Source organism: Oryctolagus cuniculus, chromosome 14 (genome assembly GCF_964237555.1).
Source record: "Oryctolagus cuniculus chromosome 14, mOryCun1.1, whole genome shotgun sequence".
Classification (NCBI taxonomy): domain Eukaryota; kingdom Metazoa; phylum Chordata; class Mammalia; order Lagomorpha; family Leporidae; genus Oryctolagus; species Oryctolagus cuniculus.
Window position 1 is genome coordinate 63,558,010 of NC_091445.1, and position 17,042 is coordinate 63,575,051.

Genomic DNA, 17,042 nt, shown 5'->3' on the forward strand with positions numbered 1-17,042 from the left:
GGCTAATCCTCTGCCTTGCGGCGCCGGCACACCGGGTTCTAGTCCCGGTCGGGGCTCCGGATTCTGTCCCGGTTGCCCCTCTTCCAGGCCAGCTCTCTGCTGTGGCCAGGGAGTGCAGTGGGGGATGGCCCAAAGTCCTTGGGCCCTGCACCCCATGGGAGACCAGGATAAGTACCTGGCTCCTGCCATCGGATCAGCGCGGTGCGCCGGCTGTGGCGGCCATTGGAGGGTGAAGCAATGGCAAAGGAAGACCTGTCTCTCTGTCTCTCTCTCTCACTGTCCACTCTGCCTGTCAAAAAAAAAAAAAAAAAAAAAAAAAAAGACGCTGTAACTCCGGATGCCCACATTCCAGACTGGAGTGCCTGGGTTCAAATCCCAGCTCCACTCTCAATGCCAGCTTTTTCCTCATGTGCCCCCTGGCAGGCAGCAGGTGATGGCTCAAGTACTTGGGTCCCTGCCACCCAACCCACTCCCTGGATTGAGTTCTGGGTTTGGGGCTTTGGCTTGGTTCAGCTCCAGCTTTTTCAGGCATTTAGGTATTGAACCAGTGAATGGGAGATTTCTCTCTCTCTCTCTCTCTCTCTCTCTCTCTCTCTCTCTGCCTCATTCTCTTTCTCTTCCCTGGCCCCCTGCCTTCTTCCCTCCCTTTCAAATATAATAAAATTAGTTGGCAAGACCACCACCCAGGTTGAGTTAACCTGGAACATTCTATCTCCTCCATAGGACATCTCTGTTTATTCAAAGCACCCAGCAAACAGCCTTAGCTGGTGTGGCTCATCCTCAGCCTACATGTCCACTTCCCGTCCTCCTTCAGGCCTGCCCTTTCTCTACAGTGGGGCTCTGTAGGGGCCTTTCCTGGCCAGATGCCCGCTACTGCTGGGGCTGAGGTGGCATGAGCATGCCATTCTTTAAAAGAGGCAGGTGCTTCTGAACTCCGCTGGGCTTGGTGCACTCTGGGAAAGGCCGCTGTGATGTCCAATCTCCCCGTCCCAGGATCTGTGCCGAGACCACGTTCTCATTTTTTTTCTTTTTTTAAAAACTGAACTCCAAAAAGTGCCATTCAATAAAATACACCTGCCTTCTTGGGTTGCTACGTTTCTTTAAAGAGAGAGAGAAAGAGAGAGAGAGAGAGAGAGAGAGAGAGAGAGGCTTTCTTTTCTTGTTGGCTGACTCTTAAGCAAAACAAACATTTTTAATACAAGCAACGGGAATGTTACTGACTTTTTCAGTCGAAAATTAGAGGCAGAAAACCATCCATGAATGTCCCTACTTCCTCTACCCCCCTCCTTCCCCACCCCCCTCTCCCCACTGCTGATATTTTTGGTTTGCAAAATATTTACAACTGTACTTTAAATATTTGTGTGGAATGAAAGAAAAGCCTGCAGGCAGTGGTTGCCTCCTGAAGCTGGGGTGAGCTCTGTTTTCCTTGGGGTCCCTTGCATCCCCCGCGGGGCTCCCTGCTACCCTTGGGTCCACATTCCCTGCCGAGCCATCAGCTTGTCATCCCTGCCTGGGTTCCCCCAGCTCCCAAGTGCTGGCCCCAGGCACAGCCTGCCCTGATTCCTCTCGGTGTCCCTTTCCCCTGTCCCGGGCTGGGCTTCTCTGATTACAAAGTATCATCCTACCTCAGCTGTTGAAACTTGGTCATTTCGCACCTGCTTCCATGAATTCGGAGTGACTGGTGTTTTTGAATAGCTGCTCACTTCATAAATTCACCCCTCTCCGGTTATCACCACTCAGCCTTCGAGGTGGAGGAGGCCACGTTGAAAGCCTCGGCTTACGAGAAGATTCCCGACTAATGATTCTAAGTCTGTCTGAAAACTTGAACTAACACAACTGACCCAGGGTCAAAATGAGACCCACAGCTCAGCCTGAGGATTCGCCTGCACCTGCCGGGGTCCACAGCAGATAAAACCTAGACATGAACTTCTTCCTGAAAGTAAAGTAAAAATCTGACTCAGTCTCTCACCCCTGTTTGGGATTCGTTTATTTTTCCTTTATGAAATCATTGCCTGGGATTCTCCACCCCCCCATCCTCTGCCCCCTTAGGGATTCTTCAACACCACTAATTGCTGGAAATACCAAAATGCCAGGAGCTCCAGCGTCCTTCTAGCCTTTTAGGGCCGACACAGTCCAGGAAATACTTTGAGTTTGGTCAGGGAACTTGATCTGTTGAGGTTTGCACTCCAGATAGCTTTGGTATCTGAACACTCACGGTGTTGGTGAGGACAATGCTGGCTTCCTCCCTTTGTCTCTTGTTGAAAACCAATCCTCGCACATCTGATTCAAGGGGATCAGTGTCAACTCTTGTCTCTAGAGCAGCCGTGGAAACCTGCGTGGGCTGTGGCATCTGGTAATTACCGTGTGTGTTTACAGGTGGGTGTCTGAGTGTGTGCATGTCTCCAGGGTGTCATGGGAGTATTTGGAAATTTTGCAAATAATGAACTGATAGGTTTATGCCCATAACTCTACTGACAATGCAAAAGGTGAACAGTTGGAAATGCAACACTAGCCACATACTGACCCACAACCCCAGCTCGCAGTAATTTGAGAATCCCTTTCCTGCTCCTCTTTCTCTGGATCCTTCTTTCTCCTTAAATTTGTTAAAATTTTGTTTTTGTCTTATTTGAAAGGCAGAGAGACACAGAGATATCTTCCATTTGCTGGCTCATTCCCCACGTGGCCACAGCAGCCAGGGCTGGGCCAGGCTGAAGCCAGAAGTCAGGAACTCAATCTGGGTCTCCCATGTGAGTGGCAGGGACCCAAGTCCCCGAGCCATCACCTGCTGTCTCCCAAGAAGCTGGAATTGGAAGTGGAGCTGGCGCCTGAACCAGGCACTCTGATACGGTGCAACACGAGCGTCCCTAGCAGTGACTTAACAGCCGTGCCAGTTTCCTTCCCTGAATCCTTCTAGAGAGAACCAGAAAGGCTTCCATTCACTTCTTGGGTGGGATAGGCGAGGCCTGGGAAAAACTCAGCCCTGAGTGTCTCTCTCCGGAAGCAAGCCCCTGGTACCCCAGGGTACCAGCCCCAGGGGCTCCCTGTAGCATGATCTCCCAGCCCTGTACTTGCAGCCCCGGCTCTGGGCCCTCACCTGTTATCAGCTGCAAGTGTCCTGGCCTGTTAGGGCTCAGTCTTCTGCAATCTCATTGGATTAATTCCCTCCAGGCTTGACTAGTGCCTTCTGAGCCTTCACTGTCCGCTTAGCATCCATGTCTGCCCTGTGAAGACTTGGCTGCCTGAGATGCGTCAAGGCCCCCTGTGAGGTTTTTGACTCAGGTTCTCCTCAGTGGTTCCGTATCTTTAGAGCAGCTTGTGGGGAGCAATCCGGACTGGACTAAGTTACTGGAATTAAGACTTGTTCTGTGCATCTGCTCTCCCACAATATGGCGCTGGGAGAGAAGTAAACAGCTTCTGCACAGCTGCCTCCAGTTCAACCAATAAACTGTAGGACTTGCTACTGATTGGAGGAGAGCAGCGTACTCGGCGTGTGGGCAGCCGAGTTGGGATTGGCAGAGGAGGACTATAAAGGAGGAGAGAGACGGCATGCACGAGGGAACATCTAAGGGGAACATCTAGCTGAAGGAACACCTGTGCAGCCCCCGAGAAAGCCGGCCGGCGGTGTGCCGCTCCCCTGCGGAAGTGGGGAATGTGGCCAGGGGGAACTGCCCTTCCACGGAGGTGGAAGGGATAGTAGCCAACCCGGGAAGAACCAGCAGCAAACCCGGGGAGGGCCGAGCAGACGAAAGAACAGCGCAGGGTCCTGTGTCGTTCCTCCACGAAGAGGGGGAGCGACACAGCTCACCTCAGAACCCTCACTTGGCTGTAGCCACTGGGGTGGGATTTTGGTCCTTGATACGGGGTTTAGAGAAAAGAGACTTGCTCCTGCTCCAGCATGAGAAAGAGTCAACCTCATCTATTTGCTGCTGCTGGCACTGGTGCCTACAGCCTTTGGAGATCTTGTCCTGATGTCAGGTGCCTGGTTCTGTCCTCCACTGTGGTCTTCCCAGAGTCTACGTGCTATGGTTTAGATACGGCTTGAGTGTGCCTGTACCACCACCAACACCAACACCATGGCTTCATGTATTGAAATTTAGTCCCCAGTGTGAGGGCAAATATCACTGATATTTAGATTACAGCTATCTGAGGTGATTAGGGTTAGAGAAGATGGCTAGCATGGGGCTCCCATGATTGAACCCTGGTGGCTTTATAAGCAGAGGGAGTGAGAAACATGGATATAGATACGTACAGGTGCTCCCTGTCTCACCATGAGATGCTTTGCACCAATTCAGGACTTTGCTGGTAGAAAGCCATCACCAAATGAGACCTCCAAAACCATGAAACCTCTTTTCTTTATAAAGTAGACAGCTTCAAGTATTTCATATGGTAATGGGCAATGGAGCAGGACGTGGCTCTACCAGGAGGAGCTAACAGTACCACACCTTCGCCGGTGGAGAAGAATGTGTTAGGCTCAGGGCAGCCTCTCATTGAGCGTGCCTGCCTTCTAGCCATTGTGACCACTGCCTCTCTTGAAATTTCCTCTCTATTAGGAAGCAGTCCTTGGAGTTCATCCTGCTAGAGGTCACTCGCTCTGCCATAGCCCGCTTTGCTTCCAGGGTCCCAGGGAGCCACGTTGGTGGAGCTGAGAGAATGCATAGTTCTTTCCAACCCTGCCTGGTAGAATCAGGCAGTGTCTCCGATCTTTCCTTGGCTTCCCCACCCAGGTCCAAGCTCCAGATGGTGGGCATTTTGTTTCCAGTCACTCAGAAAGCCACAGCTCACGTCCTCTTGCTGGGGTTTGGTGCAATGTGCTGGACACAAGAGTCCCAAACCTTAAACTAGGTGAGGTGGGTACACCTGGACTCACTTCACATAAGTTCAGGAGTCTTGCCTCTAAAAGGGTGAGAGCCGGTGCCTCTGCTCCCCACTATTGCTTCTTCCTTGCTAGGCTAAAAGTCGCAGGCAGCCTCTCTCACTCCCTAGCCAGGATAGGCATGCAGACAACTCCAGGGCACAGGGCCCTGAGCTCTCCCACTCTTCTGGATAATTGGCAAGGCACTCCACCCAGCCAATTCTGATGCAGGTGGCGCACAGGCGTCATTTGGAGAAACAATGCTTTACAGTCTTGGAACAATAGCCCTCCTCATTATTTTAACACTACTATATTTAATACTACTATAGTAGCATTGCTATCAAAATAATAAGTAGCACTGTGTTCTGAGTTTCTGTGTAAATTGCCATTTTGGAGAAGTCTGAAACTCTTCCTTTGGCTAAATGAGCTTCTGTCTTCCCTGTGCGTGGATTTCTGCATCCTGGGACCCTGGATAGAAGTTCTTAGAAAAGAAAATGTTGAATGGTTAGCACCTGGATACGTGAATGAAATTATTATCACATCATGCAAAAGCAAATAAGGATTTTTTTTCCAAATATGTTTTGGGGAGTCTTGACTATGGCACATACAACAGGCACTTTGAAAACCTTCAAAACGAGGCCATCAAGGAGATGGGCAATTGTCCCCCAGTTCCACTGAAAGTACAATGAGGAGCCCAGTGGGAGAGCCATGCCATCTATATTAACACAGCATGGAGCGTCCAGACAATGGCAGGTGTCAGGGAGGAGGTGCAGAAATTGGAGCCCTTGTATATCACTGGCAAGATTACAAAATGGCATTATGGGTACTATGGAAAATAGTTTGGCAGGTCCTCAAGAGGATCATGAAGTTGCTATCTAACCCAGAAGTTCCACTCCAGGCATCTACCCAAGATAAGTAAAAAGTACCTTCACACAAAACCTTGCATATGAATTTTATAGCAATATTATTTAGAATAGCTCCAAAGAAGAAGCAACCCAGATGTCCAGAAGTGATGAATGGATGAATAAAATGTGATAAGCTCATACCATGGAATATTATTCAGCAAGAAAAAGGATGAAGTACTGATACCTGCCACCTCATGGATAAACCTCACAAACATTGTTAATTTAAAAAGACCTGGTGTTTGATTTCTTTGCTAGAAAATGTCTAAAACAGGCAAATCTACAAAAACAGAAGTAGATTAGTAGCTGCTTAGGGCAAGGGTCAGCACGGATGGCAAGTGAATGTTAATGGGTAGGAGGTTTCTTTATGGGGTAATGAAAATGGTCTAATGTTTGATTATGATGATGGCTGCAGTGTATTGAAAACCATTGATTTTTTTACAAGTTAAATGGATGAATTTTATGATGTGCAAATTAAACAAAGCTGTCTTTTAAAAAAAAAATATTAGACACTATGGATAGAAAAAACAGTCATCTCAATCATCTACCCATAATAAAAGAAATCATAATAGGAAAATTACGGGTGTTGATACGGAGTAGAGCTGCTCCCATGAGCAGTGCTGTGTCAGTTGGGCCAAGGTTTTAAATCTAATGGTGGTTAAAGGTCCTGCCAAGCCCTGCCACGTTCACAGCTCATCCAGGAGGGTGAGTTATCTGGTGACAGCTCCCAGAACTGAGTAGCCCAGTGTCCCTGAGGGCCTGGATTCCAGAGTTCCTGCGAGTAAGCTCCCACTGTAGTTGCAGCCCACGCTTGAGGGTGGAATTTCAACAGTCCCATGCTGAGCTTGGAGTGTTTTGCTTCTGACACGTAAGCTAAATCTGGCACAGGCAACCAGCCATGATCCAGAGATGATCTTTTCAAAAACTCCATTTCTTGTATAAAAACCTTTCCATTTTGAAAAATTACTCTAGGTCCACCTGCATTTGTAACTTTATTTGGGTCCCTGGGCTGGAAAATGGATGGAATTTTTCAACATGACCATTTTACAGCTTGAAAGATAAACTTTTTCTTGATGTTCTATTTCAAATATTCCACTTGTTGCTAAGATTCTGCCAGTGAAAGTTGAACTTCACCTTTCGAATTATTTACATTGTCTTCTATAATTCACTCTGGGTATTGTCACAATCCCAGAAACATAACCTCTAATTCACCAACTTCACACTCTGGAGTTGGAACATCCTATTTTTGTTCCATCACACGGCATATTCCGACTCCCCATCAAAGCACTTGGAGTAAGACAGTCTGAATTCCTAGCATCAGCCTTATCGGTAGAGTAGGACTTTGTTGAGAAAATTTAATGAATTATTTCATTTAAGATGAAATATTGGTGCTAGATGAGACTTTAGGGGACCCACATGGTTCAACACTGCCATTCTACAGATTAAGGAAGGGCTTTGGGATTAGTTGTGATGAAGTCACAAAGCTAGTTATTTCAGGCCTCAGCTCACTCATCCTTAAAATGGGAGGAATGCTATTTCTGCCCCCCTCCTTGTTATTATTGCTTCATTCACATCTTTATTATAAGTATAAAGTAAGATCAATTCTATGGATGTGTTTTGAAAAAACACCTCTGGAAGAGCTAGATCAATAGTATTTCTAATAAACACACAAGGGGCCGGTGCTGTGTCATAGCGGGTTAATGACCTCACCTGAAGCATTGGCATCCCATATGGGTGCCAGTTCTAGTCCCAGCTGCTCCTCTTCCGATCCAGCTCTCTGCTGTGACCTGGGAAAGCAGTGGAAGATGGCCCAAGTCCTTGGGCCACTGCACTTGCGTGGGGGACCCAAAGGAAGTTCCTGGCTCCTGGCTCCTGGCTTTGGATCAGCACAGCTCTGGCTGTTGCAGCCATCTGGGGAGTGAACCAGTGGATGCAAGACCTCTCTTTCTGTCTCTACCTTTCTCTGTAACTCTTTCAAATAAATAAAATAAATCTTTAAAAAATCTAATAAACACACAAAAATCCGAATTACTTTTGTTCTGAGAAGGTGTCCCCTGAGAAAATTTGAGCCCCTAAGTGGGGTTACCTTATTAGAATGGGTGCACGTTGGCCTAATCTGAAAAACACTGCCTTGTGAAACAGAAGAGTTGAATCAGTTTCTCATGTTAGGGAAGGAAGTGGTTGGTTTTTTTTTGTTTGTTTGTTTATTTTTTTGACAGGCAGAGTGGACAGTGAGAGAGAGAGAGACAGAGAGAAAGGTCTTCCTTTTGCCATTGGTTCACCCTCCAGTGGCTGGCGCGGCCGGCGCGCTGTGGCCAGCGCACCGTGCTGATCCGATGGCAGGAGCCAGGTACTTATCCTGGTCTCCCATGGGGTGCAGGGCCCAGGGACTTGGGCCATCCTCCACTGCACTTCCCTGGCCATAGCAGAGAGCTGGCCTGGAAGAGGGGCAACTGGGACAGAATCCGGCACCCCAACCAGGACTAGAACCCGGTATGCCGGCGCCGCAAGGTGGAGGATTAGCCTAGTGAGCCGCAGTGCCGGCCAGGAAGTGTTTTTAACAAACCATATTTCCACCTCTCTCTCTTTTTTTTAAAAACTTTTATTTAATGAATATAAATTTCCAAAGTACAGCTTATGGATTACAATGGCTCCCCCCCCCATAACTTCCCTCCCACCCGCAACCCTCCCCTTTCCCTCTCCCTCCCCCCTTCCATTCACATCAAGATTCCTTTTCAATTCTCTTTATATACAGAAGATCAGTTTAGCATATATTAAGTAAAGATTTTAACAGTTTGCACCCACATAGAAACACAAAGTGAAAAATACTGTTTGAGTACTAGTTATAGCATTAAATCACAATGTACAGCACATTAAGGACAGAGATCCTACATGAGGAGTAAGTGCACAGTGACTCCTGTTGTTGACTTAACAAATTGACACTCTTGTTTATGGCATCAGTAATCACCCTAGGCTCTTGTCATGAGTCGCCTAGGCTATTTGAATATTCATCAGCTTTGTAATTTTTCACTGAGATTAGTGTACAAGAATTGGAGCAATGAGGGTAAAAGTTTGACATGATTTCCTAAATTGGAAGGCAGTGGCCCAGAGTGGAACAGTGTTACCATGTCAACAGGATAAGTTACCTTGATCCAGCCATGGAGAAGGGGTTGAGACAAGACAAGGCAAAGAGCTGATCCAGAAAATGATACTGGACAACCAGAGTGGATGTAGATTGTTGTTTGAACACGGGAAAGGGGGCTATTTAGGCGTTCTTGGTTTTGACTTGAATCGAGGGGATGTTTCTCAGGACTGTATGGCGTTATGGTAGCAATGACCATTTTAAGCCAATACAATAAAGACACGTATAACTACGTGGGGGTGACATGTCTCAGGAGCGGAATCAGGCTGACAAACTACGGAATGACACAAAGAAACTCCCAGAGAGGAAGTACTTGCAATGAAAAAGAATGTAGCTGAGACTGCATGGGATCCCACCCCTCTTTTTTTCTTTCAGTTTATTTTTATTTCTTTGAGAGGCAGACGGAGAGGGAGAGGTGTCTTCCATCTGCTGACTGACTTCCCAGCTCTCGACAGCAGCCAGCGTTGGGCCAGGGGAAAGCCGGGAGACGTGAACTCCATGTGCTTCTCCCACGTGGGTGCCGGGGGCCCAAGCACCTGAGCTTTCATTTGCTGCCTCCTTGAATGTGCTTTAGCCAGAAGCTGAATTGGAAGCTGAGGGGGGACTTGAACCCAGGCACTTCCATGGGCAACCAGCAGCAGCTTAACTGCTGTACCACAGCACCCGTCCAAGGCAGGTCTCATCACAGGTCCTTCATAAGGAAAAGGCAGATGTGTCTGTACTGCTCAGTGAAGCTAGTTTGCCTTAGAGCACGAAACAGGGCTCAGACTGAATCGCAGCAGCTTCGCTTCCAGCTAGCAGCGAGCAAAGTCTTTGTCCTGGAGGACTTCCTGCAAAATGAAGTGAGGGCTAGGACTGCACTGCTCCCTTTGGAGTAAACCTCGCAACTCAGAGTGTGCTCTGTTCAGGCTCAAGTGAAGAAAGCCTGGGCGTGTGTGCCCTGTCCACGCTGCCCCTCTCAGAGAGCCCCTCTCCCCATCTCTCGGCTGGGCTCCAATGGCACATCTTTGTCATGGAACTTCCTGTTCACTGTCAAAACTGATTGGACCACTGGTGGACACCCAACCCAGGCCGAACCAATCAAATCTTCTTTTCCCGGCATCTACAGCCAGAACCAGCTGATCTTTTGAACCAGACCATGATGTGAAGTTGGAGAAGCAGAGAAGCCCGGGCTTCAGAGAGGGAACAATTGAATGCTGCAAACGTGCAGGCAAAAGTGGAAATGAGAATCCACATGGCTCTGGAGAGACAGGAAATGACAAGTTCTGGTAGTTTTAGAGTTTCTGATCTAGGGAGGCCTGGATATACTTCCTGTCCTGAGATACAAAATTAGTTTAAGCTGGGTTCAGTGGGCTTCTGTTCTTTTCTACCTGAGAAGCCTTAACCAAAATCTCAGGGACATTTGTAGATGAGAAAAGATTGGGTACTTCTCTTTTATTGTAAAGCATCCTTCTTGACCCTAAAATAACTTTTCTTGAGTATTTTGTCTTATAAACTTTAACTGTCACCTGAATATCTTTCATATTATTATATACTGATGCCTCTCCAGGGAAGGCATAGCACTTAAATTTCAGCATTGTCACTTCTCACTAAATATTTATTGAATGAATGAATGTTTCATTGACAGGTATTTACAAAGCACTGCTCCAATATTGAACTAAGCCCCATATTAACCCTATGTTTCCAAAATTAATGATGAATGTCCTTGAAAGATTGTGTGCCTTTTGTCAAAACATTTTTATGGATTTACTAGAACACATGGCCTACATATGCCATGCAGTTATATCTGCATTATTTCCATAGAAGAGACTTATTCCCTCATAATAACAACTAGCAGAGGGAAATGGTGTGGGGACATTGAAGACAGTTTATAGAGAGATCCACTGGCTGGATTTTCTGCATCTTAAAATTTTAGTGTGTGGGCTGGCATTTGGCATGGAAGATAAAGCTGCTGCTTATGATGCTAGCATCCCATACAGGTGCCAGTTCATGTTTTAGTCGCTCCACTTCCAATCCAGCTCCCTTCTAATGTGCCTGGGAAAGCAGTGGAGGATTACCCAAGTGCTTGGGTCCCTGTCACCCACACGGGAGACCAAGATGAAGCTCCTGACTCCTGGCTTTGGTCTGGCACAGCCCTGACCCTTGCAGCTGTCTATGTCTGTGTTATTTCCATATAAGAGACTTATTACCTCATAATAACAGGAGAGGAAAATGATGTTGGCATGTTGAAGATAGTTTATAGAAAGAACCACTGGTTGAATTTTCTGTATCTAAAAAATTTAGTGCAGCCATCTAGGTAGTGAACCAACAGATGGAAGATGGATCTCTCTCTCTCTCTCTCTCTCTCTCTCTCTCTCTCTCTCACACACACACACACACACACAGTCTCTCTCTCACTGTTTCTCTCCCTCTCTCACTGTCTCCCTCCCTTCCTCCCTCCTTCTCTGTAACTCTTTCAAAATAAATAAATGAACCTTAAAGAAAGTGATGGAAAATGTACCCATTTCCATTACTGAGATGCTCTGTAGATACCTAAATGTAAAGTAAAAATTGTTTTTCTTTGTTTTAGAATTAGACCTGGAATCCAACCCTGTCCAGCATTTGGGGAGATTAACTTAGTGGTTCTCTAAACTGCATGCCATCATTTCCAGGACTACCTGAAACTTGTTTATGAACATACTGGTGAGAACAACCTAGCTGCTAATGGGGAGGAAAGGAGTTACTCTCTCCTGGATACCTGCACACTGTCAAGGGTGCATTTATAGGGGTGCTTAGGGACACTTGTGGGGTTTATTAACCTCACCTGACCATTTACGGGAGTGGGGGAGGTTTGTTCTGCCAAGGGCCATTTGGATATTGATATCCATTTGTGTGCCATACAATATTATCAACCTAAGAATTAGCCTATTAGACTTATTGAATTTTGAGTCCTACCTGTGGGTGCCTCAGCCAGGCCAGACCAAATGATTTCACAGATTTACCCAGCTATGGGCCGGACATTCCACACCTCTGACTTAGCACCACTACAACCTGGTTATTTGATGTGATCACTGGTGACATTTGGTTATTCCCACATTAGCAACACACAACCTTTTGGCCTTTGTTTCTGAAATTTGATTTGGCAGGAGATATTTCCACAAATAGGCAACCACACTGGCACATTTTGAGCCCCAATTGATGCTAAATTAATTCTCATTCTGTGATTCTGTAGCCATAGATACTATATTTTTCCCACAGCCATAGGCTATTTGGAGATTTCCAGGTGGGTTTGTCTAAGAAATTGTGTGATTTTTGTCAGCAATGCTATTTCCATTCAATAAAATTTAATTTAATAATCAAAATATGACAGTAAGAAGTTACTTAACGATAAGAAGGGAATTCACAGAGACTATTTGTTCTCCTTTTTCTCTATTGTGCAAAGGCAAATTCTCATTTGGGCCTGTACATTTCTAGAGAAATAGGTCTTTATTCTGACCCTAGCCATGCCATCACAGGGGTTTTTGGAAAAGCATGGGTAGGCGCTCTGCTCTCTGTATCAGATTTTTGTAGCCAGGACAACAAAACCCTGCAACCGTGGCTTGCACAGATCAAGGATTTTATTTTCAAAAAAGTTCAGAGATGGGTAGCTGATGGCTTTGGCTCAGTGGCTTCAAGATACCAAGATACCTAGGAGAGGTGGAGGAAAACGATGCAGGGTTCGTGAGATCTGCCCCCTGGAAGACCACCCACTGGCAAGTGTGGGCTCCTGGCTGGCACCCTTGCATCTCTTAGTCACAGGTTGCTAGAAAGATGGGCAGGTCACTAGCAGGTCTGCCCCACCATCAGTCACATCCATCTGTAGCCTCCCTGGAAATGAACACATCTCTGTGGATCTGTCCTACACGTATTTAAACATGAACATGTCGGAACCTGCTTGGATCTACTATTTAAAGGAACCGTCAGCGACGTTAGACACAGACAAACCCACAAGAAGCTGTTTCCATGGAAGATAAGAAGAGAGCTCAGGTGGCAGAATTTTGCTGCACGTCACCACTTTCGTGGTTCTCTGTCTCTGCCCAGAGACTCCCTCCCTTCCTTGTTCTTCTCCCGCCACAACAGACGTGCATTCGAATCAGTCATACAGACCAAATATATATATACATATATATGTAAACATGACTATAAATGTGCATTTGTGTGTATCTGTTATATATAGGCACACACATAAATAGTATTTTCTGGATATTATGTTGTGACACCTTATTTAAAAGATATTTATTTATTTGCTTATTTATTTGAGATGTAGAGAGAAAGGTCTTTCATCTACTGGTTCACTCCTTAAATGACTGCAATGGCCCCGACATAAGTTGATCTGAAGCCAGGAGCCTGGAGCTTCTTCCAGGTCTCCCACACGGGTGCAGGGGCCAAAGCACTTGGGCCATCCTCTGCTGTTTGCCCAGGCCACAAGTAAAGAGGTGGATCTGTTTTCTTTTTTTTTTTTTTATTTTTTTTTTTATTTTTTTGACAGGCAGAGTTAGACAGTGAGAGAGACAGAGAGAGAGAAAGGTCTTCCTTCCGTTGGTTCACTTCCATTGGCCGCTACGGCTGGCGCACTGTGCCAATCTGAAGCCAGGAGCCAGGTGCTTCTTCCTGGTCTCCCATGTGGGTGCTGGGCCCAAGGACTTGAGCCATCCTTCACTGCCCTCCCAGGCCAGAGCAGAGAGCTGGCCTGGAAGAGGAGCAACCGGGACACAATCCAGCCCCCCAACCGGGTCTAAAACCCGGGGTGCCGGCACCACAGGCGGAGGATTAGCCAAGTGAGCTGCGGTGCAGGCCAAGAGGTGGATCTGAAGAGGAGCAGCTGGGATGTGAACCAGCGCCCATATGGGATGCTGGTGTCACAAGTGGAGGCTTAGCCTGCTATGCCACAGCACTGGCCCCATTGAAACCTTTTTTAAAAAAGATTTATTTACCTGAAAGGTAGAGTTACAGAGAGAAAGAGATATCTTCCATCTGCTGGTTCACTCCCTAGATGGCCGAAATGGCCAGGACTGAGCCAAGCCAAAGCCAGGAGCAAGGAGCCAGGAGCCTTGAGCCTTATCCAGGTCTCCCATGTAGGTGCAGGGCCCAAGGACTTGGGCCATCTTTCCACTGCATTCCCAGGTACATCAGCAGAGAAGTAGAGCAGCTGGGACACAAACCGGCACCCATATAGGATGCTGGAACTTCAACCTGTGGCTTTACTGGCTGTGCCATAGCACCAGCCCCTGTTCTGACATCTTAGAAAACCTCTCTGGCTGGGGAGAGAATGCCTGTCTCCGGGCTTAGCCAATTCTTAGAGCTAGCAAAGGGCTCTGGGGCAGGGAGGAGATAGATATATATATATCAGGCCTTTGATACAGGAACTACCCAACTCAGAGCCAGATGTCTTCTTTCTGGCGCATACACCTGGGAGGCAGTAACCCTCTGCCTTAATCCTCCCAGGGCGGGGTATCAGACAGCCAGCAGCCACCTCTACAGCTGAGAGCCGCTGTAGGGACTCAGATTGGCCAGTCCTAAACTGTCTGCTCCTCCCTGCCTGCCTTTACCTTGGAAACTACTACAAGGCTTTGGCCACAGTGAACCCTGCACAGCGTCTTCTGCCTCTCAACTGCCCTCGTGTCTCCGTGTGGCCTGCATGGTCCTGTCTCTGTGACTTGTGGGTTTAATGAGCCTTTTTCTGACGCCCTTCTGTGTCTCTTCCTGTGGCCGTACCTGACTGCCTGCCACGTAAGAGTACCCAGAACAACCAGGCTCTGGATCTTGGTGCTTGGGTTCTCAACTCTCCCAGTTTGGGCCCTTCTCAAAGGATCACGACGTACATTAATTTGTGATTGAACTTAGGGAGGAGTTTACATCCTGTGTACATAGGAATGAATGCATTTTCAATGTTTCTCAAAATTTGACTCACTGACCATCTGTATCAAATCACTTGGAGTATTGCTAAAAATGCAAATTTATGTGTGTGGGTGTTTTGTGCACTGGTTAAGATACTGTTTGGGATGCTTGCATCCCATCTTTGGGTGCCTGGGTTCAAGTCCCTGCTCTGCTCTCGATTCCAGCTTCCTGCTAATGTGTACCCTGGGAGAGCCAAGTACTTGGCCCCTGCTGCCCACGTGGGAGACCTGCTTGAGTTCTGGCTCTCGGCTTCAGCCTGGCCCTTTCTCTGCTGTGGCAAGCATTTGGGGAGTGAACCAGCGGATGAAAATTCCATTTTCTGCCTGTCTCCCTCTGCCCCACCTTGCTCTCTCTGCCTTTCATAAATAAAATAAATTTAAATTTTTTAAAAATATAAACTTCTAGATTTCAGCTACAAGCTTGAAATCAGAATCTCCAAGGGAGGGGTATAGAAACCTGCCAGAGGGCAGTGTGTGCTCCAGGAAGGCAGGAAGCCTTTCTTTCCCCTCCCTCTGCCTGTCACAGTTCCTACCATGGGGTTGGCACTCAGCAAATATCTTTTGAATGTGAATAAAAGCAGTGCTTCCTGTGCCTTGCGAACTGCTCTGAGCTCTTTAGGTATTGTCATCTTATCCACATGGTATCCCTTTGAAATAGGCACTGCTCTTAGCCCTGTGCAGGTGATGAGGAAATGCAGCCACGGGGAACTTCTATGACTTCCCAAGGTCTCACGGCTTGTAGGTGGCAGAGCTGAGATCTGAACCCAAGAAGTCTGAATAAAATTAATGAATGATGCTGAACTTGGGGATAGAAGTAAAAAGGAAATAAAGTTACTAAAACGTGTAGGGAATTGTGACAGTCTCAGTCTCTCAAGACTGTCAGGAAACAATTGCTGTAGACAACTGAGACACAAAGATGAACAAATTAGAGGAGACAGATACACCAACAGCATGACTATGGGACTGTGAGGTGTGCCAGGGTTTCAAAATTTTTTGCACCAACATAAACTGACCTTTTACTTCAAAATTTCCGTGTACTTTTTGAAGTGCCTTCATATGTGAATGGGGCAACTACAGTTTGTTGGTCCTAGATGAGAGAGTAACTGTCTGTTGTCAGATGGACAAAGTGTGCATGAATGACCCTGAGGTCTCTGGGGGGGAGGGGAACAGTGTGAGCAGGGGGTTCTAGAGCATTCTCCTTAGAACATGAAGGGGTCCTAGGTGTCTGTCACAGAGGAGACAGGAGACATATGAAAAGGTATTCCCGGCTTTCCCAACCCATGACTCTAAACATCATTTGTCTACACAAAATGGACATTCTATGGGGAAGAAGAGATCTACTTAATTGCTTATACAACTCTTGAAATTCATCCTATGTTCAGCACTGAGGGAAAAAAAATCATCATAGCCTAAAGTATAGAGAACATTAAAAGGATCTAATAGCATGCAATTTGGTACAAAGCTCATAAATACATATTAGAAATAAATTTTAAGTGAACTTATCATTTAGCAAGTTGCTGAATTGATGAATGGCCATTACAAATACATTTCTGGAGAACTGCCTTAGAGTATTTTCTACATGCATCTGTTAGTGTTAGGTTGGATGGCTTCTAACAGAAAAGATAGAGGTTTATTTTCCTCTTCTATAGAAGAGGTAGAAGGTCGGGACCCAGGGCTGTGATGGATGCCTACAAGATCACCAGTGTCCCTTGCTCCTTCTGTCTCTTTCTCTTTTTTTGACAGTTCTTAGGGCATAGCTTCCATCCTCAAGTCCCCCTAATGATCTGAGAAGGCTGCTAGGGCTCTGGCTATCGCATCTAGGTTTTAGACACAATGAAAGAAGAGGAAAAAGGGAAGAAAGGACAAAAAGAGCAGGTGTTGGCAGTTTGCCCTTATTTTAGGGAGTTTTCCTTTAAATTCTACTTGGAAAATGCCAATTGGATGTCAAAGGCCACTCCTAACTGCAAGAGAGGCTGGGAAATGTGGTCCTTCAGCTGGGTCCCTTGCTTCCAGGGCTACAGCTGGGGTTAATTTGAGAAGAAGCAAAGGGGCAATGTCAGCCACACTGCAATACCAAATTTTGAAGTTGTTTTTGTATTCCAGGAACCAAATTGTAAGTAAGGAAACATAATGGCACACTTCGGGCACCTACAAAATGGATGATTCTCAGGCACTGGCCTTGAAAAAGGAACATTGACAACCCAGTGAGTTCTCTGTTTAAAGTCACAGGA

The 17,042-nt window shown here is 46.7% G+C and overlaps 1 long non-coding RNA gene across 2 annotated transcripts in view; it reads right to left on the reverse strand.

Annotated features, from left to right (window-relative positions):
• Positions 1-3,803: 3,803 nt before the first annotated feature.
• Positions 3,804-17,042, reverse strand: part of LOC103349610 (uncharacterized) — a 29,457-nt gene continuing 16,218 nt past the window's right edge. For both annotated transcript variants that reach the window (XR_007922477.2, XR_007922476.2), the window contains exon 5: positions 3,804-5,333. This is a non-coding gene — a long non-coding RNA (uncharacterized lncRNA). The remainder of the gene's footprint in view (positions 5,334-17,042) is intronic.